The sequence below is a fragment of the Choloepus didactylus genome, chromosome 14 (assembly GCF_015220235.1).
Source record: "Choloepus didactylus isolate mChoDid1 chromosome 14, mChoDid1.pri, whole genome shotgun sequence".
NCBI lineage: Eukaryota > Metazoa > Chordata > Mammalia > Pilosa > Megalonychidae > Choloepus > Choloepus didactylus.
Window position 1 is genome coordinate 85,637,904 of NC_051320.1, and position 27,549 is coordinate 85,665,452.

Sequence of the window (27,549 nt, forward strand, 5' to 3'; positions counted from 1 at the left end):
CCTGTCTCCTTCACTTGCTATACTTGGTTCCCAGTACAGTACATTCCCTGCATCTTCCTCCTACTCATGACCACTCTCAGCCTTCTCCGCTGGTTCTGCATCTCCCTGACCTCACCATGTCGGAGGGCCCCAGGCCTCAGTCTGGGCCTCTGTTCTTTATCTACACTTATCCCATAGGTTCTCATTTAGTTTATAGCTTTAAATACCTTCTACCAGCTGACACTTCCAAACTGTATCTCCAGCCCAGATCCTATCACTGAAATAGAGACTTGTGTATTCAACTATCTATTCAGTATCTCCACTTGGATGTCTAATAACTGTGTTCAATCTTCACACGTCTAAAATCAAACTCTTGATCTTCTGCCCCTATCCTGTTCTTTCCAAAGTTTCCTGTCTCAGTTAATAACAAATACATTCATGTAGTTGTTCAGGCTCAAACCCATCAAGTCATACTTGATTCTTCTCTCTCACCCCAAATGCAACCCATTAGCAAATCCTGTTGCCTCTAACTTTAAAATGTACACATCCAAAGTACAACAACTTCTCACCATGCCCGTGACAATAAACTTTATTCAACATTATCTCTTGCCTTGACCACAACTAGTCCTTTGCTATGCTATTTTCAACACAGAACCCAGTCTGATCCTGTTGAACTCTACATCAGCTCATGTGACTTTTCTGGCAAACATTCCCACCCATCGAAGCTATCCAGGCTTCCTCTCCTTGCAGGCTTATGGAGAGGAGTATTGTACTTCCCCACATCCTTAGTTAGGCATGGAATGTGACTTGTACAGACCAAGGAAATGAAAGTGGAAGGGATGTGCATCACTTTCACATAGAAGCATGGAATTGTATGGAGGACCACGGTAGGTGTATAATACATATTGAACAAAATAAACACATCAATATCTACCAGTCATATGTTTAAAGGCTTAATTCAAATAACTCCTCCTTTATAAGGCCCTCCCTTTGTTGGCAATGATCCTTCCTTGCTCATAATTCTCTGTACCTCTGATACAACATTTTCTACCACATCATATCATATCTGTAAATATCCCTGCCAATACATCACAAGAGGCAGGGATTATCTCTGGTTTACCACTGCACCCCCAACGAACAACATCACTGCTTTTCCCTGTGAGCTAGGCTTAGTAAGCTAGGCTCAGTTAATGTTTGTTGAATTGTGCTCATTGAACTCCTTTTTATGAATTTAAGAATCCTTCTCTTCTTAAATTTTCTAAGTTGCTCAGCAGCTGAGAAGAAAGTCCATATTTCAGTCTCAACATCACCTCAGTTACAGCATGGGAGCAATGGGCGCTTGCTGTAAGTAGAACACAGAATCTGGATTGGGGAATATCTCAGGAAGGAAGTCTAAATACAATAAAGGAAGCGAGTGCCACAGCAGCCCAATGAAATGAAATGAGGCCCTAGCATCCTTCTAATCATTGCCACATTAAAAATTCATGATGCCTGCAGTGGTTGTCAGCATTTCGCGCTGAGATATTTAAAAAGATAAAATGCAGCTCTGGTTACTGCCCAAGTTCACTCAGAGAAGCAGCTCAGAAAAACAAAGGAAAAGCCACATCAGCTGAACAGACAGGATGCACATGTTTGATCTCTCTCATATGCCAGAGCTACTTCTGATACCTTCTGACTGAGGCCAGAGACTGATCTCACCACTGAGAATCCCACCTCATCTGCCACCCCTTTCTGCTTTTGGAGGCCTGTGAAAAAGAATCAGCTGCATGTTCATTTCAACTGATTCTGAGGGTAGTGTAAGATAAATGGATAGGCCTTCTGTTTGAAACGATAAAATTTTTCAAATGAAATATGGAAAAATGTATAGATTAACAAAATAAATACCTGTGTACCCACCACACAGCTTAAGAAATAAAATATTACAGATACAATAAATACTCCCCAACACCCTCACCCCAGACCCAAACCCAATCTCTTCCCTCCCTTTCTAGACACAACTATTATCCTGAATTTGGAATTTTATCCTCAGAGATGCTCCTTTACATTTATCACATAAATACATATTCATAAACAATATAAAAGGATACTTTTCCTGCTTTTAAATTTTATCTAAATTGTATCCTTCTGAATTTTGATTTCTGCATATGTTTTGGGAACTGACCATCTGGACAGTTGTAGTTCTAGTTCAATCAGTTTAACCTGCTGGTGGTATTCCAGCGTACAAATTTACCAGTTTATTTATCCATTTTCCTATAGAGGACACTTAAGCTGCCCCCCCCCACCATTAAAAAAAAAAATACCAACAAGCAAATTTTTTGTCATTGTCTCCCGGGGCACCAAAAATATGTTGTTCATCTCACTTTAGATTTCTTGGGTCCCAAATATGTGCCCGGCATGGTGTTAGGGGCAGAGGCTACGAAGAATTATGAGAAGCTCACAGTTATCAGTGATACTGGACTCACCAAAACACACGTGAATTTAGCTAAGGGCTAGGCAGAGATAGGTCACAGGAAGGGAGCTCTGACATTCACAGAGAACTGCCTTTGAGCCAAACACTTCTTATAATATCATATTTAACTCTCACCTGAACTCTGAAAGGGAAGAATTATGCTTGTTAGGCAGATAAAACATAAAATGTGATGTGAGAGAGAAAAAAGGTGGGATTGGATAAGAAAGTAGAGGCTAGGTCATGGGCCCTGCATCTTTTGCTAATTTCACAACTGAGTCACCACAGTACACGCTCACATATGTGTGGGTGTATGTTGTATATGTGGCCATATATAATGATACATACATACACACACACACAACATTTCCTGTACAGACACATTTTAAAATACAATAGTTTAGTAAGAAATATCTTGAAATAATAATAGCCCTATGAGGGCAGAAACCAGGAATTAAATGTAAGGTGCTCAGCATAATGCCTGTCACTGTGGCCTGTGCCCCAAACCTGTCTCCGCGGTTCCCTATACACCTATGACACAGGTATGACAGAGAGAGCCTATAACATCCAACAGCACAGGAATACATGCCTCACTTTTATGGTTTTTAAAATATTGCACTATAATTCTAACAGTGACAGTCCAGTAGAAAAATTACATATACATACACATCCCTTTCTACAAAATTCAGGGTTTACCTAAGCAGAATTCCAACAGGCTCAGAGTGTAAGAGGACAAGGGGAGATGATTCTGGTGAAGGAATAGCATGGGCAAAGGCAGAAAGGGAGGAAAGCTTAACTATTACAGGAGCAGTAAGCAATTGTAATGGAATGTAAATTCAGGGGCAGAGGGAATAAGAAAATAAAAGGAGAGGGACTGATACCTCTGACAGGGTAGAAAAAGGCCTAATTACTTCAGAACACATCAGCGAGCAGGATAAAGCTCTGTCTTAAGATTTTTACTATCTCCAAGCACTAGAAGACTTTTGGGAGGGAGGTAAAATGAAGGCCAGAGCAAGCAGGTGGAGATAGGGCTTGGACAGAAGGAAAGAGAGAAATCTCATCCACCAATTAGGGAGACTCATTCTTTACAAATATTTGCTGGAAATTTCTGGCATCATGGTATTCTTGCAGAAAATAAGATAATTCTAAGAACTAGATGAATCTTTTCAGGTCGGGAAACGAGCAAAATTTACTAACTGAATCATAAAGAACCATGGGATTTCAACTGCCAGCATGTCAATGGGGGAGATGACATATTCTAATCACTTAGTATGTTCCAGGTATCATGAAAGGACCTTAACAGACATTTCAAAAGGTAACTGTCACAGCAATACATGTGTAATTATTTACTACTCCAATACTAATAGTGATGACAGTGAGTTTTCTGAGCATTTAGTAGATGCCAGTCACTGCCCTAAGCACTTTCTTCACAGATATTACTTAATTTACTCTTATTAACAAATTTATAAGTACTATCATCATTCTGATTGTGTAGATACAAAAACTTACCCAATGCTTGTCACACAGAGCATAAATAAGAGAATTAAATTTTGGTCTTTTTGATCTCAGAGCTGGGCACTTTCCCCTATATTCTAAAGTGGAACAGACCTGGTTTCAACCCAGCTCTATCATTTGCTGCCTACATGGTAATATGGTCTAATAACTACCTTTCTCTCAGCTTCCGCACCTGTAAAATGGAGAAAATACTGGTATTTACCTCCGAGTGCTACTATACGGAGATTAAATAAGATACAGCATGTCAAGTACCTGGTACATGATAAGTTCAATAAATATTTATGATAACCATGACAAAGACGAGGATGACAGCACCAGGCTGCCTGGGTTGGGCCACTGCAGTAGAGCCAGGATGGCTCTCAGGCATGTCATTATCACTGTCATTCCTTTTGATACCATGTAATGGAATCCATCACAATCAGTATCCTAAAACTCATACTCCTGGAAGGCGGTTGGCTTTACAGATAGATAAGAAAAGGAAACTCATTGATGAAACTAGTTTCATCTGATTCTAAACCCCATCCTTTTCCAATTAAAGACTCAGGAAAGACTGCTATGGATACTTCCAAGGTGTGTCACAAACATCTACTTAGAATTTATTGTTTTGTAGTTACCATAAAGCTTAAATTTAACATCTTAAATCTGCAACAATCTAATTTGCTTTGATACCAACTTTACTTCAACAGTATGCACAAACCATGTTTCTATAACCCTCTGTCCCCCACTTTTATGTAGTTCTTGTCACAAATTACATGTTTATACATTATGAGTCCAAAACCACTGGTTTATTATTACATTTTATGCATGTGCCTTTTAGATCCTTTAGGAAGTAAGAAAGTGGAGTTTTGAACCCAAACACAATAGTAATGGCATTTATATTTATCCATGTCATTACCCTCACTGGAGACCTTTATTTCTTCATGCTGCTTTGATATACTATCTATTGTCTATTGTTTTTTCCTTTCCAACTGCAGAATTCTCTTTAGCATGTCTTCTAGGGCCAGTCTAGTGGCAACACACTCCCTCAGCTTCTCTATATTTGGGAATGTCTTAATCCCCCCCCACCCCTTGCTGATTTTCTTTATTAGAGAAGTTGTAGTTTATAGAAAAATCATACAGAGTTCCATATACCACCTTATTATTAACATCTTGCATTAGTGTGGTACATTTGTTATAATTACAACATGCTTTTATTATCCCTATTTTATAGATGTGGAAACTGGTTTAAAGAGGTGAAGTTGCCCAGGATCACACAGCTAAAATGTGGTGGTGACAGGCACTGACTCCAGAGTCTGTGTTCCTAACCAGTGTGCTTGGCTAATTGTTTGAACCCCTAGATGTCTTCTAATTTGACTCTCATGCCAAATGACCCAGGAACCTGAAAATCTACGTCTTAGCTCCAGTCTCTACCATGCAACTCAACTCTGGTCAGGTGACTAAAGCTCTTAGGGCCTTAATATAAACAGGTCTTATAATACCTACCCAGTCTTCCTCTGGGGATTGGCTGCTAAGAGGTAAATATATCATAATTAATGTGAAAGCTCTTTTGGGAAATCAACAACAACAGAAAGCACTATAAAAGCACAAGGGATATTTCTATTTAACGTGTGTCTAAGGCCTTAGGGCACTCAAAATGAGTCCATACTAAAGAGCACCCCCCACCAGGATCAAGCACAACCTGACGTTCACGGAGGCTGGTGTGGGAGAGGGACACAGAGAACTGGGTCTGAATCCCCGCTATGGTACTAACTGGCTGCGTGCGATCTTTGGAAAAGGTACTTAATTTTTCTGAGCCTCAATTTTGCATGAGAAATGTGATGATGTCTATAAAGTAAATGGCAAGCTTCTGAAAATATCTTTATTTTTGTTTCTTTCACTCACCCTGAGACTGAAGTTTGATGTTCTGATGTTAATGGACAATAGATATCATCTAAATATCATGGTATTCCTTGGAGGGTACCAGGACACAATATAATTGCAGATCGGGTCCCGGGTCTTCCACTTACAAGCTGTCGGTCCAGGGCAATTTACATATCATTGCTTTCTTAACTGTACTAATACCTATTTAATGGAGATATTACGGGAAAAGGATGTGTAAAGCCTGTAATGGGCCTTAGCCAGTGTCTGGCCCGTGGTGGGAGTTTATGAAATGCTAGGTCCCGGTCTTCACTCCAAAATGAGTCTCACTTCTTTGGCTTCCCATACTCTCTTTTCTGGGAGCCAAGTTTCACTTCCAGAATCTTTATGTAAGTTCTCTTCTGAGCCAAGAGTCTGGAGCAACTCGTGTTTATCATCTTATCTTCATGAGCTTGGAAAAAATCTTCTGGAGGACAGCTTCTATACATACATTATTACCCTACAGTAACACAATCCAGCCACAGTTCTCCAGTCTGCCAAGCTCCATTACAATTCCAAGCCTTAGCACTTATTACTTCCAGAATTCCCTAGCTCTCTGAAAGTTAAATACAAGTGTAACCTCCCAGGCAGGTTTGCCATTCCTTCTCTGTTCAGCCTCTTGCAATGCCTGAGTTCTCAGTCATTCCTAATTTGTGGTTACATGCCCAGTCTCCGGTAGTGGGCCCTGACACATAGTGCTCAGCAAAATGCTCATGCACATAGCAAATTCTCCCACAAATCCCAGTCTCCTGTTAGTTTTCCTTCCTCCAAAAACTATTTACTTTGCATCAACCATGTACCAGGCTTATCAAATAAAATCAGTTATCACTGCAATAATAAAGCCACGCAACACATCTCATAAATTACAGCACTGGCACAAAGGGGAAAGTGATAAATTCTTTTTTACTATCCTATACATACTTTGCAGCACTAATCACACTCTAAAAGTACAGAAATATTCATATACTATTACAGAGATGTATAAAAATAAAAAGTATAATTTTGTTTCCCCTTTTTCAATCCCACCTCCTTGAAATAAACAAAGTGGATAATCTAGAGTACATCCTAGCAAAACTTACTCTATGCTCAAATACACACACACACACACACACACACACACACACAACACACACAAGGGCTTTCACTTTGTTCCTCAATTTTTTAAACCAAAACGGGATCATATTATACAAAAGACTCCATGGCTTTTTTCCTACTGAATAAAAATCATGAAACTTAATACAAATAAACCTAATTATTGTAATTGTGATTATATTCTATAATAGGATCTACCAGTTTTGCCCCTCACCCCCCCCAAAAAAAGTGCTGCAATAAGTATTCTTATACACAAGCTCTTAAATGCCATTACTTTATCTCTCACAAAAACAGAATTGGTAAGGGCTAAAGGATAGGATATACAACATTTCAAATTTTAATTAATATTTGCACTTTTCTTTCCAAAAAGACTGTAGCAATTCACAACCCCAAAAGTAATGCAGAGAACCTAAGACGGCAGCTAGGTGAGACAGGGCAAAAAAAACACCTCCGTGAAAAACACTAGATAAAAACCAGAAAGTGACCCAGTATATTGGTTACAGCAATGCGCCAGTTGGACGAGGTCTGCTAGTACCACAGGGGCCGTATACTTGGTGAAACCGGGAGTCTGCATTCTGAAACGAGTGAGTAAGCTGGCTGGAAGACCCGCAGCCACGTGGTGGTGTGGGGAACCCAGGGGTTGGCGTTTGGAAACCAACTGGTTCTTTCAAAAAAAAAAAAAAAGAAAAAAAGGGAAAAACCCAGGAGCGACTGCAGTTGTGACAATGGGAACCATGCAGTAAAACGCAGCACGAGAGGGCTGAGTCGGCCTCTCGGTGTCTGGCCTGGAGGATAGCCCGCTGCAGATACCCTCAGGGACAAGGGAGCAGAGGGGAGAGCTGGAAGCAGAAAGAAACCCCGCAGCTAGCAGCTGGCTCCCCGGAGGGCTGGATAAACTCCTGTCTGGGGCCGTGCCCAGAGCCCAGAGCCCCGCCAGTTGTCCTGGAGCTGGGAAGGAGGAACTGTGAGGTGGGGGGGGTGAGATGCCCCATTCGGCCATCTTTGCATCAGGCTGAGAGCGCCCCTGCACGGACCGGCAGCCCAGGGCTTCCCTTGAGGGACAGCGCGCACTGGTGACGTAGCATGGCATTCCCGCAGTAGAGGTCCTGGAAGATCACAGCTGAGAAAGGAGGCCCGCTCGGAAAACCCAGGGACGCTACGTCAATGCCGGTGGTTTGTGGGTCAGCGAGAGAGAGGGTCTGGGGCTGAACTGAAATGAAGGCTTAGACTCTTGCGGCGGCCTTGAATCTCTGGGAACCGGGGGGGTTTGAATATTAAAGCTGCCCTTCCTCCCTGGCCACACGCCCCACATTCAGGGCGGACGGCTCCAGTAACACACCCAAACTGAGTTCAAACATTTCCCCACACACCGCAGGGACAAGGCTGAGAACTGACTTGAGGGGTACAGGTGACTCGCAGACGCCATCTGCTGGTTAGTTAGAGAAAGTGTATGCCACCAACTTGTGTCTCTGAAAGATTAGATTGGTATCTTTTTTTACAACTTGAAAGAACCCTATCAAGCAAAGCAAAACAACAGAAAATTTTAATGCATATGATAAAACCAGACGATATGGAGAATCCAATTCCTAACACCCAAATCAAAATATCAGAAGAGACACAGTACTTGCCACAATTAATCAAAGAACTACAACTGAGGAACGAAAACATGGCAAAGGATTTAAAGGACATCAAGAAGACCATGGCCCAGGATATAAGTGACATAAAGAAGACCCTAGAAGAGCATAAAGAAGACATTGCAAGAGTAAATAAAAAAAAACAGAAGATCTTATGGAAATAAAAGAAGCTGTTGGCTGAATTAAAAAGACTGGATACCACAATACAAGATTAGAGGAAGCTGAACAACGTCTCAGTGTCCTAGAAGTCCACAGAACAGAAAATGAAAGAACAAAAGAAAGAATGGAGAAAACAACTGAAAAAATTGAAATGGATCTCAGGGATACGATAGATAAAATAAAACGTCCAAACTTAAGACTCATTGGTGTCCCGGAAGGGGAAGAGAAGGATAAAGGTCTAGAAAGAGTATTTATACACAAAGCATAAATGCCCAGCGAAATCCAAACAGAAGAAATCCAAATAATCCAAATAAACCCACTCCAAGACATATTCTGATCAGACTGTCAAATACTGAAGAGAAGGAGCAAGTTCTGAAAGCAGCAAGAGAAAAGCAACTCACCACATACAAAGGAGACAACATAAGACTAAGTTGTGACTACTCAGCGGCCACCACGGAGGCGAGAAGGCAGTGGCACGACATATTTAAAATTCTGAGAGAGAAAAATTTCCAACCAAGAATACTTTACCCGGCAAAACTCTCCTTCAAATTTGAGGGAGAGCTTAAATTTTTCACAGACAAAAAAAGCTGAGAGAGTCTGCCAATAAAAGACCTGCCCTACTTCAAATACTAAAAGGAGCCCTACCAACAGAGAAAAAAGAAAGGAAAAAGAGATATAGAGAATTTTAACAGACTTATATAGAACCTTACATCCCAAATCACCAGGACACTCATTTTTCTCTAGTGTTCATGGATCTTTCTCCAGAAGGGACCATAAGCTGGGACATAAAACAAGCCTCATCAAAAAAAAAAAAAAATTGAATATACTCAAAGCACATTCTCCAACCACAATGGAATACAAAGAGAAGTCAGTAATTTTTGAATTGTAACTCCACTATTTACTTCCTACATGATATAAAATACACAAACTCTAATGACAAATCAGTGGTTTTGAACTCAACGTAAAATATGTAATTTTAGACAACTATACAAAGGTGGGGGGATGGAGGAGTATAGGAACATAGTTTATGTGTTCTATTGAAGTGAAGGTGGTATCAAAGAAAAACAAGATTGTTATGGATTTAAGAGGTTAATTTTAAGTCCCTCAGTAAACACAAAGAAATTATCAGAGAATATGACCACAGAGATGAAAAGTAGAGTATGGGTTAAGAGAAATAGGGGAAGGGGTAATGGGGAGTTAAGAAATGAGTGTAGGTTTGCTGTTTGAGGTGAAGGGAAATTTCTAGTAATGGATGGTGGGAAAGAGCATTACAACATTCTAAATATGATTAATCCCACTAATGGAATGCTAGGGAGGGGGTGGAATGGGAAGATTTAGGCTGTATATGTTTCCACAATTGAAGAAAAAAAAAAAAAAGACAGTCTAAATAGATGACAATTGAATGCCAAGGATGAACCTGGATGGGATTGGAGGATGGAGGACAGGAGGCTCAAAGGGACACAACTGAGACATAAGGAAAAGGAAATATAGAATGTAAGCTTTGTATCATTGTTGAATCTCTTGTACTTCTTAGCTGCACTTAATGGGATTGCATAAAAGAATGTTCTTGTTCATGGGAAGTGTATATAGTGTTTGTTCAAGGATGTGTGCAGCTAGCTCTCATATGTTCAGAAGACAGAGCAATAGATGATGGATGATAGGGAGGGAGGGAGGGAAAGAAATAGCGATGTAACAACATGTTAAAGTTGGTGGATTGGGCTATAGGGGGAGGGGGGTCAGGGTATGATAGAGTTCTGTGTATGGGGTTAGTATTGTTTTTGCAACTGTTTCTATAACTTTGAACTTATTTCAAAATAAAATAAAAAAAAAAAAGTAATGCAAACATAAAAGCCTATTTCTCTATAACCTTACCAGCACATGGTCTTATCATTCTTTTTATTTCTTGCTACACAGCTGTGTAAAAACTGTGACTGTAGTAAGCCTAAATATCTTTTTTTTTTTAATTTCACTGTCCATTAAAATTTTCTTTTCTGCCTGTTTACATCTTCTTTCTGCTTGTCTTTTTCCTATCAATTTGTAAGGAGACTGTTACTTGTGGAACAGTAATCTTCTGTAATACGTGTTGCAAACACTTTCTCCTACTTGTCTTTTAACTTCGCTGTCCTTTGCTATACATAAGTGTTAAAACTAGTGGCCAGTGTATCAGTACTTACCTAAATGGCTTTTGTGTTTCCTGTCTTGCTGATGTTCCTAAGCCTACTAATGCTTAGTATCTTTTAAAAAGATACTAAGTCTTTAACCCAATGCAATATACTTGTTTACAAAGTAAGAGGAAGTGTTTCAACTTCATTTCTAGCATGTTCCTAAACCTTCTAATATTTACTTTCTTTTATTTTCTTATTTAGTTCTATTCTCTTCCTTAACATTAAATCCTTAATCCATAGATTAATTTATATGAGGCAGGGTTCTAAATTTATTTTCTTTCCTCCTTATGAAAAGTACGTTACTTACTTACATGTCTAAAACTTACCTAACATATGAAAAATAAATGAACACATGGATAAAAATGGATAGAGTAGGTTAGGTTTCACAAGAGAAGAGAACTGAACTTGAAGGATGAAGAGTTGTTTAAGAATTAAACCTGAGGTAAGGACATTTCAGACAAGAGGTAACAACATACCATAAAAGCACCATAAAGCACCCAGGGGTAAGGAGGCACTGTTTGTTTGAGTGGGCACCAAGGAATCTCTGATTCCCAATTAGAGAATCTGTTCTCATTCCAAAGAGGAGTTACCTCAGGGCATTTCTTGCTTAGGTAGGGAGGGATTTGAAAAGGGGAAGTAGAGGGCTCCTTTGCCCAGGGTCATGGCAAAACTGACAGGCACTCCAACCACTACAGCAGGGGCAGGGGCAGGGAGGAGGGTCTGCCAGCCTTTCCACCTCAGCCCCCACCAGTCTCTGCAGCAGAAGGCTGAGTACTTGCACCCATGGGAGTATCAGGCCTCAGCCCCTGGGGCTTCCTCCTTGGGGCAGAACACTGCAGGGCAAGAGAGATTGAGAACAGCCCCAGCCAAACCCAGGCTGGGCAAGGTCCAGCGGTAGTGAGAGGCCCAGAGAAAGGTGAGAGGAGAAAAGGAAAGGGAAATTAATATGTCCTGTTCATCCACAGACACCATTAGGGAGAGGAAAATGGCTGACAAAGCACAAACAGAAAGAAAATATTTGCAAAATATATGGCTCCTGAAAAATTATTATCCAGAATATATAAAGAATTCTTAACGAAAGAGTAAAAGACAAAAAGCACAATAAAAAAGTGGGCAAAATATTTAAACAGGCACTGCAAGGATGATGATGCTTGAATAGCTAATTGAAAAGATGAAATTATGAAAAGATGCTCAACTTCATCAGCTGCGGTGGTCTTAAAATGTCATAAATTCTTTGATCCTCCTCCCTGTGAGTGTCAGCTGGACGTAATGACTCTCTTCTAAGGAGCTTTCTCCTAAGGAGCTTTCTTCTAAGGACTACAGCTTCCCTCCTTCCTTCATTGACTGGGAGAAGCTAGCTGCCATGTTGTGAGGACACACAAGTAGCCCTGCAGCGAACCCCACCTAGCGAGGGAGCCTCCCTGGAAGCAAACAGACTAAAATGGGGCCGGCATCCTGACTGCAAACTCGGGAGACACCCTGAGCCGAAGCAACACGGCTACGATGCTCCAAGACTCTGGACCCTTAGAAGCTGAAAGAGACAATAAACATTTGCTGTTTTAAGCCACTAAATCTGGGGACACTCTGGTATCCTGCAATAAAATATAAAGAATAGGATCATGCAAATTAAAAATTTGCAAAATCAGTCTAGCAAAAATTACAAGCCACAGCACTTGTGGGTGAGGGCATGGGATAAGTTAATTCCCTTCTGCATGTTGCAATGTAAATTGGTACCACTTCAGAAAATAACTTGACATTTTCTAATTGAAAATACACACACCCTATGACCTAGAAATTCTACTCTGAGGAGTACCCTAGAGAAACTCTTCTGTGTTTACCAGGATACATGTAAAACAAAAAATGTTCACAGCTACACTTCTCTAATAGAGGGTGTCCTAGTTTGCTAATGCTGCAGAATGCAAAACACCAGAAATGGATAGGCTTTTATAAAACGGGGGCTTATTTCACTAAACAATTACAGTCTTAAGGCCACAAAGCATCCAAGGTGACACCTCAGCAATCGGGTACCTTCACTGGAGGACGGCCAGTGGTGTCCGGAAAACCTCTGTTAGCTAGGAAGGCAGCTGGCGTCTGCTCCAAAGCTCCGGCCTCAAAACGGCTTTCTCCCAGGACGTTCCTTTCTAGCAAGCTTGCTTCTCTTCAAAACATCACTCCCAGCTGCACTCTCTTTTCTCTCTTTGAGTCAGCTCATTTATATAGCTCCACCGATCAAGGCCCACCCCGAATGGGTGGGGCCACGCCTCCATGGGAACACCCCATCAAAATCATAGCCCACAGCTGGGTGGGGCACATTCCAAGCAAATCCAACCATCACCAAAACGCCTGCCCCACACAAGACCACAAAGATAATGGCATTTGGGGGACACAATACACTCAAACCGGCACATTCCACCCCCTGGAACCCAAAATGACATTATCTTTCCAAATACAAAATACATTCATTTCATCACAACATCACAAAAACTTAAATCATTTCAGTAACAAAAGTTAAGTACAAAATCCCATCAAAATCAATTTAGGCGTGGTGGGTCCTAAGGCACAATTCCCCTCTAGCTGTGGATCTGTGAACCTAGAACAAGTTATGTGCTTCCAATATACAAAGGAGAGACATTCATAGGATAAACATTTCCATTGCCATAAGGAGAAACAGTAAGGAAAACAGGGTTAACAGGAGCAAAACAGTTCCTAAAACCCGCAGGACAAACTCCATTAGATTTCAAAGTCTGAGAGTCACTAACAAAACAACGTTGCATCCTTGGGGCTTGAGAGAGCTGGAGCCTAACCCTTCCCAAGGGCCTTTTCGGCAGCCCTTTCCTCTCCAAACGCTTAGGTGAGTGCTCCAACATTTCCACACATTGGGGAGACCACCTTCTCGGCCCCACCCTCCTCAAACATCGGGGCAGCTCCCGGATTCCCTTCCATCTCCGGGGCACACGCTCAACCCCTTCAGAACAGTGTGGTGGCAGCCAGGCTCTCCCCAATTCCCTGGGAATGTGCTCCAACCTCTTTGGGACCTGAGGTGGCAAAACTCTTCCAGAGCATCGAGGTGGAAAGCCCGCCCTCGACCTCCAGGGCAAACTCACCCTTTCCATGCATGTGGGCTGCTCCGCTCTCCCAGCCCGAGACCTCCTGACTCCAGACCTCAACCTCCATGGCTCTGTCTTTGAAGAGATTTTTCCTTTAATTCTTTCCTTGTCTGTCTCCTCCAGTCCAGACCGGCAATGGCTCTGTCTATAAAGATCTCGCAAAAATTCTGTTGGCTTTGCATGAAGCACGCAGGGGTCAAAGCCATCAGACAATAGGACTTTCCACAAATCCTTTCTGCTTAACTCCTTTTCCAATCTTGGCTTGTACTGAAATGGCGGCTGGGTTCCATGTTTGGTTCCATCCTCACGTTGGGCTGTAGCTTCTGGGATTCTACCCCCTGGAAGCCTGTAATTTTCCAAGCCATCAACTTCTGGTTTCTTTGAACCCAAAAGTTCAGTTCTAAGTCCATCTCTCTCTGCTCGCATTTTACTATAAGCTGCAAGGAGAAGCCAGGATACGTCCTCCACACGTAGTCTGGAGATCTCCTCAGCTAAGTATTCCAGGTTGTTGCTTCCAGATTCTTCCTTCCATCTGACACCAGGACTCAATTTTGCCAAATTCTCTGCCACTTTAAAACAAGGATCACCTTTCTTCCAGTTCACAACAACACAGTCATCATTTCTGTTCAAGGCCTTGTCAGAAGTATCTTTAGAGTCCATATTTCCATACACAGTCTCTTTAAAGCAGTTTTGGCCTTTTCTATCAAGCTCCTCACAACTCTTCCAGAAACTCCCCCTTATCCATTTAAAAAGCCGTTCCAACATGTTTGGTATTTGCAAACTCAGCAGCAAAAAGCACCCCACTTCTCTGGTACCAAAATCTGTCCTAGTTTGCTAATGCTGCAGAATGCAAAACACCAGAAATGGATAGGCTTTTATAAAACGGGGGTTTATTTCACTAAACAATTACAGTCTTAAGGCCACAAAGCATCCAAGGTGACACCTCAGCAATCGGGTACCTTCACTGGAGGACGGCCAGTGGTGTCCGGAAAACCTCTGTTAGCTAGGAAGGCAGCTGGCGTCTGCTCCAAAGCTCCGGCCTCAAAACGGCTTTCTCCCAGGACGTTCCTTTCTAGCAAGCTTGCTTCTCTTCAAAACATCACTCCCAGCTGCACTCTCTTTTCTCTCTTTGAGTCAGCTCATTTATATAGCTCCACCGATCAAGGCCCACCCCGAATGGGTGGGGCCACGCCTCCATGGGAACACCCCATCAAAATCATAGCCCACAGCTGGGTGGGGCACATTCCAAGCAAATCCAACCATCACCAAAATGCCTGCCCCACACAAGACCACAAAGATAATGGCATTTGGGGGACACAATACACTCAAACCGGCACAGAGGGGGAGAAAATATTCATCACCAGTAGAATGGACAAACTATGGTATAATCATACAATGAAATACTTCATTGTAGTGAAAACTAATTTGTAACTATACTCAACAACACGAATGAATCTCAGAAACACAATATTGAGGGGAACACAGCTACAGAAGAATACTTTAATATGATTCCATTTATATTGTATATTTGTTTAAGGATACAACCATATGTAGTAAGACCATATGTGGAGACAGAGAAGACGGCAGCATAGAGAGGAGTGGAAGCTAAGTAGTCCCCCTGGAACAACTGAAAAAAACCAGAAACAACTAATGAATGATCCAGAATAACTGCAGGGGGACAAACGAGACGTTCACTCATCATATACCAATCTGAAATGGGAGGAATGCCCAAGATCACAGCATCAAATCTGTAAGTAAAACCTGTGGATCCAAGTCATGAGACCCCCTCCCCCATAGCCCGAGCTGCAAAGCCTCGTGGTGCCAGAGAGCTCCCTCCCAGCAAGCGAATATAGCTCAGCTGAGCTCCAACTGGGGTATTAAATAGCAAGTGTGAACTGCTCACTACAGGTATGAATCCCCCAAAAATAGACAGAGGTTTTGGGTGATGACTGACCTTGGAGAGCTGGAGGGTTGCCTTGGACTAGGTTTGAAGGGGACTATCTGTTTCTTTTTCGGCTCAGTGGAGAAAGCCCCAGCCATTTTCAATTCCCAGTGCTGTGACTCAGAGAAGGGTGGAGATAGCACAAGCAGAGAGAGAGAGACCACTGAAATGCTAATGAGCTCCCCCTAGGGGGTCTATCTTCTCCAAGAGGAAAGGGGTGGGGCCCTTTCCATTCAGAACAAGACCTCAGAGCCTGGGGGAACACGGCCATATCTCCTCACACCAGTCAAGAATTATAGGCTAGAAAGGAGAAAAAAACGCACGACTTGCAGCCATCTCCCAGGAGGGCGGGGGCACTCCTGCCCAGGGCCGAACCCACAACACAGAGCCATGCCAAGAAACCCAATATGACAGGGAGTCTTTCCGCAGCACCGCTCACAGGCCACAATATCGGCCATGGACAGTGGCCTTGAATACACTCACAGCTGACTGTCCCAGAGCTGGGAGGGCAGAGCTGTGCGGAAGGGGGAAGTTAACGTGTCCCACTGAACCATCTTTGAAGTGGGCTGGGAATGCCCCACACAGCCCAGTGTCCCAGGTCTTCCCTGGAGGCCGGTGCGCACTTGTGACGTGGCACGGCTCCTCACACCCTCAGCAGAGAAGGGGGAACCACTCGGAAATCCCAGGGAACCTACACCAATACCAAGAACTTTTGGGTCAGTGGAAGAGAACAGCTTTAAATCTCTGGGAACACCTGGGAGGTTTGATTATTAAAGCTGCCCTTCCTCCCTAACTGCTCAGATGCACGCCCCTCATTCAGGGCGGACAGCACCGACAGCACACCCAAATTAAGTGCACCGAGTGGACCCCACAGGGGTCAGATCCCCACACACCACAAAGACAGGGTTGGGGAGAGCTGACTTGAGGGGAACTGGTGACTCACAGACGCCATCTGCTGGTTGGTTAGAGAGAGTGTATGCCACCAAGCTGCAATTCTGACAAATTAAAGATCAAGTAAAGCAAATGCCAAGACGCCAAAAACAACAGAAAATCTTAAAGCTTATGATAAAATCAGATGATATGGAGAACCCAAATCTAAACACCCAAATCAAAAGATCAGAAGACACACAGTACTTGGCGCAATTAATCAAAGAACTACAGACAGGCAACAAGAGCATGGCACAGGATATAAAGGACATGAAGAAGAACATGGCACAGGATATAAAAGACCTAAAGAAGACCCTAGAAAACCATAAAGAAGATATTGCAAGAGTAAATAAAAAAGTAGAAGATCTTATGGAAATTAAAGAAACTGTAGGCCAAATTAAAAAGACTCTGGATACTTATAATACAAGATTAGAGGAAGTAGAACAACAACTCAGCCTCCTTGAGGACCACAGAACAGAAAATGAAAGAACAAAAGAAAGAATGGAGAAAAAAATTGAGAAAATCGAAATGGATCTCAGGGATATGATAGATAAAATGAAACGTCCAAATTTAAGACTCATTGGTGTCCCAGAAGGGGAAGAGAAGGGTAAAGGTCTAGAAAGAGTATTCAAAGAAATTGTTGGGGAAAACTTCCCAAACCTTCTACACAATATAAACACACAAAGCATAAATGCCCAGCGAACTTCAAATAGAATAAATCCAAATAAACCCACTCCAAGACATATTCTGATCAGACTCTCAAATACTGAAGAGAAGGAGCAAGTTCTGAAAGCAGCAAGAGAAAAGCAATTCGCCACATACAAAGGAAACAACGTAAGACTAAGTGACTACTCAGCGGCCACCATGGAGGCGAGAAGGCAGTGGCACGACATATTTAAAATTCTGAGAGAGAAAAATTTCCAACCAAGAATACTTTATCCAGCAAAACTCTCCTTCAAATTTGAGGGAGAGCTTAAATTTTTCACAGACAAACAAATGCTGAGAAATTTTGCTAATAAAAGACCTGCCCTACTTCAGGTACTAAAGGGAGCCCTACCGACAGAGAAACAAAGAAAGGAGAGAGAGATACAGAGAATTTTGACATATATAGAATATTACATCCCAGGTCACTGGGACACACATTCTTCTCTAGTGATCATGGATCTTTCTCCAGAATGGACCATGTGCTGGGACATAAAAACAAGCCTTAATAAAATAAAAATAAAAAAATGAACTTGTTCAAAGCACATTCTCTGACCACAATGGAATACAAATAGAAGTCAATAACCATCAGAGACTTGGAGAATTCACAAACACCTGGAGGATAAAAATGAGGGGGAGATGAAAACATTCCTGGATAATCAAAAGCTGAGGGACTTCATCACCAGTAGTCAGTCCTGTAAGAAATGCTAAAGGGAGTTGAGCAGGCTGAAAGGAAGGGACACTAAACAACTGACTGAAACTACATGAAGAAATAAAGATTTCCAGTAAAGATCACATGGTAAATATAAATACCAATATTACTGTATTTTTGATTTATAACTCCACTATTTACTTCCTACAGGATGTAAAATACATAAAATGTAATGATAAATCAGTGGTTCTGGACTCAATATAAAATAGGTAATTTTTGACAAGACTACATAAAGGTGGGGGAATGATGGAGTATAGGAACATAGTTTATGCGTCACATTGAAGTTAAGTTGGTATCAAAGAAAAACAAGATTGTTATACATTTCAGATGTTAAATTTAAGCCCCATGGTAAACACAAAGAAAGTATCAGAGAATATGACCATAGAGATGAAAAGTAGAATAGGGGTTCTGAGAAGTGGGGGAAGGGGCAATGGGTGAAGGGAAACTTCTAGAAATGGACAGTGGGACGGTGATAGCATTGCAATATTCTAAATGTGATTAATCCCACTAATGGAATGCTAGGGAGGGGGTGGAATGGGAAGATTTAGGCTATATATATGTTTCCACAATTGAAAAAAAAAAAAAGTCTAAATACATGACAATTAAATGCCAAGGATGATCCTGGGTGGGATCTGAGGATGGAGGAGAGGAGACTCAAAGAGACACAGATGGAACACAAGAAAAAAAAAAAAAAGGAAATACAGAATGTAAGCTTTATATCAATGTTGAATTTCTTGAACTTCTAAGCTGCGCTTAATGAGATTGCATAAAAGAATGTTCTTGTCCATGGGAAATGTATATGTGAATTACATTGTTTGTTCAAAGATATGTGCAGCTTGCTCTCATATGTTCAGAGGACAGAGCAACAGATGATGGATGATAGATAGGGAGGGAGGGAGAGAGGCAGGAAAAGAAAGAAATGGTGGTGTGATAGGATGTTAAAGGTGGTGGATCAGGATACCAGGGGAGGGTGGTCAGGGTATGATGGAGTTCTACGTATGGGGTTTGTACTGTTTTTGCAACTGCTCCTGTAAGATTGAATTTATTTCAAAATAAAATTTATTAAAAAAAAAAGGTGGAAAACATTAAAAAAAAAGTGAGAGTGAAACAGAAAGAAGGGATGTAGACATACACAACACTATGTGCAGAGGGGAGAGATACTTAAAAAAAAAAAAAAAAAAAAGACCATACGTAATTTTAGAAAGCAAGCAAATGAAACACAACATTCAGAAAGTGCTTGCCGAGGAGGAGGAAGAAAGGCAATGGGGTTTGAGAGGGACCTTTTGGGGCTTCCAATGCTAACGGTGATGTTCTTTTTCTTATACTAGATAGTGAGTGTATGGGTGTCACGGCCTCATTTTCTTTGTACTTCAAACATTTAATAAATATTCCTTTATTATCTCCTCAATATTTAATTTTTAAAAAAAAATCAAAGAAAGGAGAGAGAAGATTTTCAGCGGCTGTATAGTGGGCATGTCTATGTGCCCTAACAAGGATCATTAGGGATGAGAGAAAGAACGCCTTCTTGGCTCCTCTATCCACCAGACATCTGTGAGCAGTTTTTGTGGCTATTCTGGGGATACAGATGGACTAAAATGGGGCCGCTAGTCTTGTCCTTCCAGAGCTCACATCTTCAGTTTAGAACCAGGTAGGTGAAGGTTTTAAAAGCACTGCTCTCACTTCCTGTTCATCATATCAGGCACCAATACACACAACCAGCCATCATGGCCTGCCCTGTGACCTGGCAGCTATTTGTTTTAATTCTGCAGACATCAGAATGAGGGCTGGGTTTAGAGTCCAAACTCCCAATTATATGTTTACTAGCGTGGATCTGACATTGGATTATGAGCAAGTTATTTCATTTCCCTGAGCTTCAGTTTCCTCATCTGTGTCCACCACCACTCACTGCACAATTTTATTGTGCAGATTAAAGGAGATAACATACTTGGAGGCAGAAAGCCCTGTGTACAGTTTTTTTGGGTTTTTAAAATTGCCTTTCTCCACATCACTTTGGATGATACATTCCTCTCATTTTTCAAGGTCATGTAAAATCTGGGTCTGTTGTTTCAAAACTCTAGCTAAGCATCCCCCAAGAATCTGCCCCAGCTGTGGGGTGCTACCTGGAAAGTCTGCATACATACTCCCACTCCCCAGCACTGACAAATTCTTTAACTAACAGAGCCCCCAAAAAGACCCCTGCAGAGTTCCACCAGGCTATTAGTCAGCACTGAAACAGCATTTAAACAGCACTCCATGACAGGGTATGTTCTTTCTTCCGCCGCCACCATCCAGGCTTCCTCTCTGCCAGATGAAATACACATCACACTTTAGTTTGCTGATGGCTTGCTAGATAATTTCAATGCTTTGAGATGTGGCCCCAAAGAAAAGTTGGAAAGGAGATAACCAATTCCTCTCCTCTTTCAGCCTCCAACAGCATTACTATCAGTGGAGCCAAACCTTCTTATAAATAGGTGTAATTATAAAAAAGAAAAAAAAAAGCCTGCATTTTACTATTATGCATAAATTTTCATCAAGCACTTAACACTGGGATACGAAGTTAATTTAGGTCATGCCATATCCCTAGCTTCTTGGTTTTTAAATTACCTACATAAAATACTTAGAAGTAAAATAAAACCTCACGGGTTTTCTAGTAAGTGAGGGAGCCTGGCACAGGACCTGGACTGAGCAGATACCATCCGGGCTGGTGTTCTCCAAAGTATTTTTTATCATCTATTTCCAATAAATGCCTATTTATTTATTTAATAATTTATTTATACATTAATATGCACATATTACATGCACATAATATATAATGTATTAATATACTATTTATATCAATCACTCAATGGTTGCTACCTTGACTTTGGGGGTTCCAAAACCCCTTAAAATAATTGAAAATGTTTGGCTTGCAAGTTCTTTTTTTGATCCAGGGAGGAAGGTCCACTATTGTTCTGACATTATAAAGGGATCTTTGACCCCAGAATGTTCAGAATCACAGAGGAAACATTAGCTGAACTGAAGGACAAAGCTTCTTGCCCCTGAGTGGTGCCTAGTCTAGTGAGTCTGGGAGGGAAGGGCAATGGAACTTGCGTATACAGGGAGTTCAAAGGCAGCAGGTCTCTCCAGTTTCAGTTGCTGGTGAAATTCAGTATTTGTCTGACACCATGTACTCCCTTTTAGGGTATGTATAGCAGCATATTTTGGGTTACAAAAGTATTTTCATCTCATTTCATAGCCACTAATCATTTCATAAATAAAGAAGGGATTGTCATCTCTGCTTCACAGATGAGAAAACCAAGGTCCTGAGAATTGAAGGGACCTGTTAAGAAATGCTCAATTACTTCTTGGGAGAGTAGAGCTCAGAGCCAGGCTATCCTGACTGGGAGTCCACTGCTCTTTCTGCCAGCACCACCTCGCCTCCCAACTCCTGACTGTGCAGGTGGCACAGAACACTCACAAACACGACAGGAACATGGGTCTCTGTTTCAGAAATCCTGGAAAAAGCATCACCCTGAATGTGGACAGTAAGAGAATGAGGATCGTGGGGTACACAAATGTGTGGGTGCTACCTAAGTGTGAGCATTTGTGACTCAGAATACACACAATGAAAAAAAGTTTAAAAAAAGAAACCTGGCTGATTCGTGTTTTCTTTTAGTCTATTTGAATTTTCTACGGAAATATGCTAATACACATACTTTCACCTCAACCCCCCCATGCTTGATAAAGAAAAACATCTATGTTTGATCAATTTTGTGAGGCACAGAAGATCCAAGAATATCCTTCTGTTGTTTGAGTACAAGTGACAAATCAGCAGTGTAGTCATCCTCCATCAACCTCATTCACCAAGTGTCTGTCTTACAGCATTGATTACCAATGAAAAGCACTTCAAAATCAGTATCAACTTGCTTTGATTTCCATACCTAAATAGGACATCAAAAAAAAAAAAAACCAATTAGCAGTTACATTTCTGTTTAGGGACTCAGCTGGAGAGGGCCCACCAGCCTTAGTAATTGACGCTCCAAAATTCAAGTCGACATCCAAAACACAATGGGATTGAACACATGCATGACTGCTTTTCATAAGTTATCAAAGGGCACAGCTGCCTTAAGACAGTTTCTTACATGAAGAATTGCTTCATATGATACTTTTTGTGCTCAGAGCACATGTGACGGAGGAAGGATTTTAACAGACCTGGGAAGACCACCACACACAGAAGTCAAGTTGAGGATTTGGCATTCCTCCACAGATTCTTCTATAGTTAAGTATAACATCTTTATATAGGAAAAAAACGACCTTGGTTTGATGGGACATAAACATCCAAAATTGTGATCAATAAACAATTTGGGATAAGAGGTAGTAAGATTTAAGTAGGCTCTAAAATCATGAGCACAACAATCAAAGAGGGTCTCTGCTCAACGCAGAAAGATGATGCTTAAAGAGACCTATAAAGATAAAGAAAACTAAAAAAGAAATATAAAGATAAAAACAAAAATTAAAAAGACAAAAAGTAAAGATAAAAAAAAGACACCAAAGTCATTAGCCTGAATTTTATGTAAAGAGTAAAATGGATTACATGAGAAGGACTGAACACTACAATGGTGGTGCCTTCTCTTACGAGAATTTACTTTAGTAAATGTGACAGGACAAGAGAGGGTGACAGCAAGAACAATTTGAACAGCACTGGAGCCCTCCATTCCACTCAATAGGCATGTACCCAGGGTGGGCAGGAGGGATGATGCCAACGTGCTCTTTCCTGACCTGCTCACGGGGATGAGGTGGGGAGAGGTCTTCTCCCTGGTTTAAAGATTTCATGTATGTGTGTGTAGGTGCATGTGTATTTTAAATACCATGGCCATTAAAGGAATGCCTATATTTTGAAAAAACACCAAGTGAGTTATATTTAAGTATAATTTGTGGACCATCCTGGGATTTTCAAGGGTTATCTCAATCCCATAATGACACTTTCCACACATACAGACTTTAAAACACAAATGCAAAGTGTGACTCTAAGATAAATGCATCTGACATTACACTGAGCTATAGGCCAAGAGGGCAGAGATCACTGATTATTCTGTTCATCCTGTTACATACCCCAGCCACTCATTAAATAGTTCCGACTGAATAAATAAAATGCCAAGTTTCTGCACTCAGGTATTTGTGATCCATTGTTCTTAGGTTAAGACATAGTTCTCCTAAGTCACTTACCATATGTGATCATGCATTATAGTTATTTAAATAAACTGTCCTAATACATAGTAACCTCCCTGTGAGCCAGGAGCGTTCAATCCCTTACAGATATATGCTTAATAAATGACTCATTTAATGTTTATCATTAAAGTTCTGCAGTTGGTAGCTTGACAAAGTAACTTGTACCAGACTAATGCTTCTATCAATAACAATTATAAACAATGGACAAAAAACAACAAAAACAAAAAAACCAACTATTTGAAAGCATTGGAGAGCAAAGAAGAGCAGGCATGAATAGGCAAGATGTGGGCCTTAAAGGGAGGGAGACACACTGGGAAAAACCACACTGGCTTTTCTCCTGAGAACACATCTCAGTCCACACTGGACAGGGAGAGTAGACCTTAACTAGAAATGGCATCTTACTGAGCTTAGGTGTCAGAGGTCAGAGTTCTGGATTTCTTTAGCAGCTGGAAAATGGGGAAATCCTAGAAAGGAAGAAGCCAAAGAGAGGGTAGTCCTCAGATCTGCATGTCCTTTTCTCAAATCCTTGCCTAACCCTTAACTATACATGCAAAAATGATACTTCAAGGAGCCCAGAGGAAAGCAACACCTGAATGAGCTGAGCAGATGACTCTTCCCAATATGGAGGAGACAGTTCGGCATTCAGGTCCCACCAAGTTAGTGGAGCCAAAATCCCAGAAAAATCATGCCTTAGGAGTATGGACCATGTTGCGGTACTAAGGCCTAGGTCCTAGAACTATGAACAACTAAAAAGCTCATCCTAACAAAGCCTCAAATAAAGCCTTTTACACCTTTAATCTATGTGATCACCTGTAATTTAACTGCACACTAAAACAAAACACAACATAGTTCATAGGAAGACAACAGAATCCAGAGTTTCTACAACATATAATCTACAATGTCCAGTATGTAAAAAAAAATTACTAGACAGGCAAAGAAACAGAAAAATGTGGCTCAAATCAAAAGGGAAAATTAGTCAAGTGAAGTAGACCCACAGAAAACTCAGATGTTGATTTTAGTACACAGTGATTTTAAATGAAAATTTGTATGTTAAAGAATCTATAGGGAAAAAATGCATAAAACTGGTAAAGAGATGAAGAATTTCAGGAGATAGAAACTTAAAAAGAACCAAATGGAAATAATTGAACTGAAAAATACAGTCTCTGAAATACAAATCCATTGGAGGGACTGGGCACTGCAGAAGAAATGAGCAGTAAACCTGAAGATAGGTCAGTAGAAATTATCCAAACTAAAGCACAAGAATATAAAGACTATAAATAAAGTCTAATAAGTTGATGAGGATGAAGGTATTCATCACTACCACCACTTGTAAGGTACCTTCATTACATACAATATCTTATTATTTTTAACAATCCAATAAGGTAGAAATTATTTTTCAAAGTGTCCTCACCCCCAGTCAGTGACTATATTAGCATTTGATCCCAAATCTGCATGACCAATTATACAATAAGTATACAAGAGGCACATTTGGTTTATTTAAGAGAATATTCTGATTATAAGTAATTCACTGTTCATATATAAATTATGCTAATTACAGCGTACTTAGTCATAGGAATGAAGTTAAAGTTGGTAAAGCACTTTGTAGCTAGTAAGTAAAAGTTCCAGTTTGTGTTTGAAGTAATAAACCTACTCCTCTTTTTAACTGACCTTCATAGCAGTTTCATACTATAATACTACTGCTTGTTTTACTTGTCTGTCTCTCACATGTGTGGCATCTCTACGTTTCATACTCCAATGAATCCTCAATGCCCCACCTTGGGTCAATAGTCACTCACCTCTGAGAGTTAACAATCTAATCTGGCAGTTCAGCACTGGCAGCTACTTACTAGCTGTGTAAGTAATTTAAACCAGATGAGTACCAGTTTCTTCATCTCTAAATTATGGATAACAACATCATCCATGCAGGATATTGCTAAGAAAATTAAGTGATATACATATATATGTATGGACCAAGGAATCTATCCAGGACATGGTAGGTCTAACAAATGATAGCTATTATTGACTATTATTTCTACCAAAATGGGACCATTAAGGCAGAGAGACATGTTTTAATAATCACTTTTCACAGGATATTTTTGCTGTTCCTCTTGAGGGTTTTAAAAAATCTGAACTACTGGCCATGGGATGAGTGTGTCCAGTTTTATTCAAACCAAGTGCACTCATTCCATGGCCAGCAAAATGGAGAGGAAACACACACACACACACACACACACCACAAATAACTTCTAATTTCAAAAACAGAATATTTGAGCCAATGACTTGAATCCAAAAACTGAAACTTTTCAAGAGCCTGGAGTTATAACATTATTCTGGAAAGAAAGACACTCTGATTTTCTAAAGGTAATCTTTTAAATTCCTCCAGTTTTATCCTCCCATAATTTGAGGAATAATGCTTTCCTGGATGAATATTCTCTTTTGGAAAAAGTTCCTTTCCTTGGCCATTCTGAAGAAACTTACTATTTCAATTTGCTTTCATCTCTTAACCAGTGATGACAGATCCACAAGAAAGCAAAATGCCTTGAACGCCCAAAGTAATCTGTTCAGATTTTGCTCAAATTACCACCACCACCACCACCAAATGTTTTTACAGTATTTCTATTTAAACCCATCTACTTCCGAAGGCTTAGAATTAATTTTTTTACTAACAAACTTACATTAAGTCAAAACAATTTTTAAAAATCAGGTTATCATTCACAAATTTGGAAAACAGCTAAAAAGACAACATTTCCTAAACATAGACCAATCACTCTTTGTATACCTTCTTGCATTTTATTCCTCCATTTCTTCCTATTACAATTCTAATGTATTTTATCTTCCATCTGTCCCTGTTAATTAACATTAGCTGACTCCATGATAAGAGAGACAAAACTTAACTATCAATTCTAGTTACAACTGACTTCACACTATGCCTTCAAATTTGAGAAAAAAATAAAAAAAGCTAAAATGATCTGAAGTTGCTTGGATACAAAAACATCCACTTTCTATCCCCTGATGTATTTAGTACTTTACCTTTAAAATCTTTGATTTCACCATGCACATGTGCTAATTCTTAAAACAGATACATTAACAAAATGAAAATCTGAGAACACCACACACTTTTGCTTTAAAAAAACACAAACGTGCGTATGAAACTACTCCCCAGATAATTTTAACTGAAAAAGGAGAGGAATAAGGAAGGCAATGAGAAAATGAGGTGATTTTTTTCCTGAAATGAAAAACCTATGATGCTGTTTATGACAATCTAGCTATATTTTGGAAACAAGACTTCCATATTATATGCTTGTAATCAAATTACACTCCACTGTCTTGTTGTTTGTTGCTGCTGTATCAAAGGATTTGGGAGGCCCAATTTTCAAACTAATAATGTTATAGATTTCTAGGGAGCACATGTTTTACTAATAAGTAAAACTTATTCCAAATATATCTTTGCATACATTTTAAGGAAGCCACCATTTAATAGTAAAATACACATTTTTGTTTGAGCAAAAAATACACTTTAAGAATGCACAGGAAAAAAAAATTGGTAGCAGGAATATCCTGGGTCTTTACTCCTGGGGAAAAGTATACACAATGTGTGGGTGTGTTCCAACTGAACTGACTTGGTGTACAACAAATTTAGCATGACTATGCTGATAATGAATAACATGACTCTTTCATTTGATAAAAGTATAGTCTGTACTTATCTGTTTCTTAAAAGTGATGACGTCAGCTCTTCTTTCTAAAGAGTCACACACTGACTTATATACTGGGTCTATGATGCACATGCACACGCTCATGCCTGCAAGAGAGAGAAGTCCTCCAAACGCCACATCCACGCCCACTGTCCTGATCCAGGGTCTCTCACAAGGACAGAGATCAAGATGCCAGCCAGGTCTGCAGTCACCTGAAGGTTTACTTCCAAGTGGCTCATTAACATGGCTAGCAAATTAGTGGTGGCTTTTGGTAGGAGGCTCTCTCCACAGGACTGCTGGGGTGTCCTCATGAAATGATGGCTGGCTTCTTTCAAAGAGAGAGAAAGAGACCCAGGTGGAAGCTACCTCTTTT

The 27,549-nt window shown here is 40.6% G+C and overlaps 1 protein-coding gene across 6 annotated transcripts in view; it reads right to left on the bottom strand.

Annotated features, from left to right (window-relative positions):
* ASAP1 (ArfGAP with SH3 domain, ankyrin repeat and PH domain 1) overlaps window positions 1–27,549 on the bottom strand; it is a 377,838-nt gene that overhangs the window by 146,425 nt on the left and 203,864 nt on the right. The gene's annotated exons all lie outside the window — the stretch shown is intronic.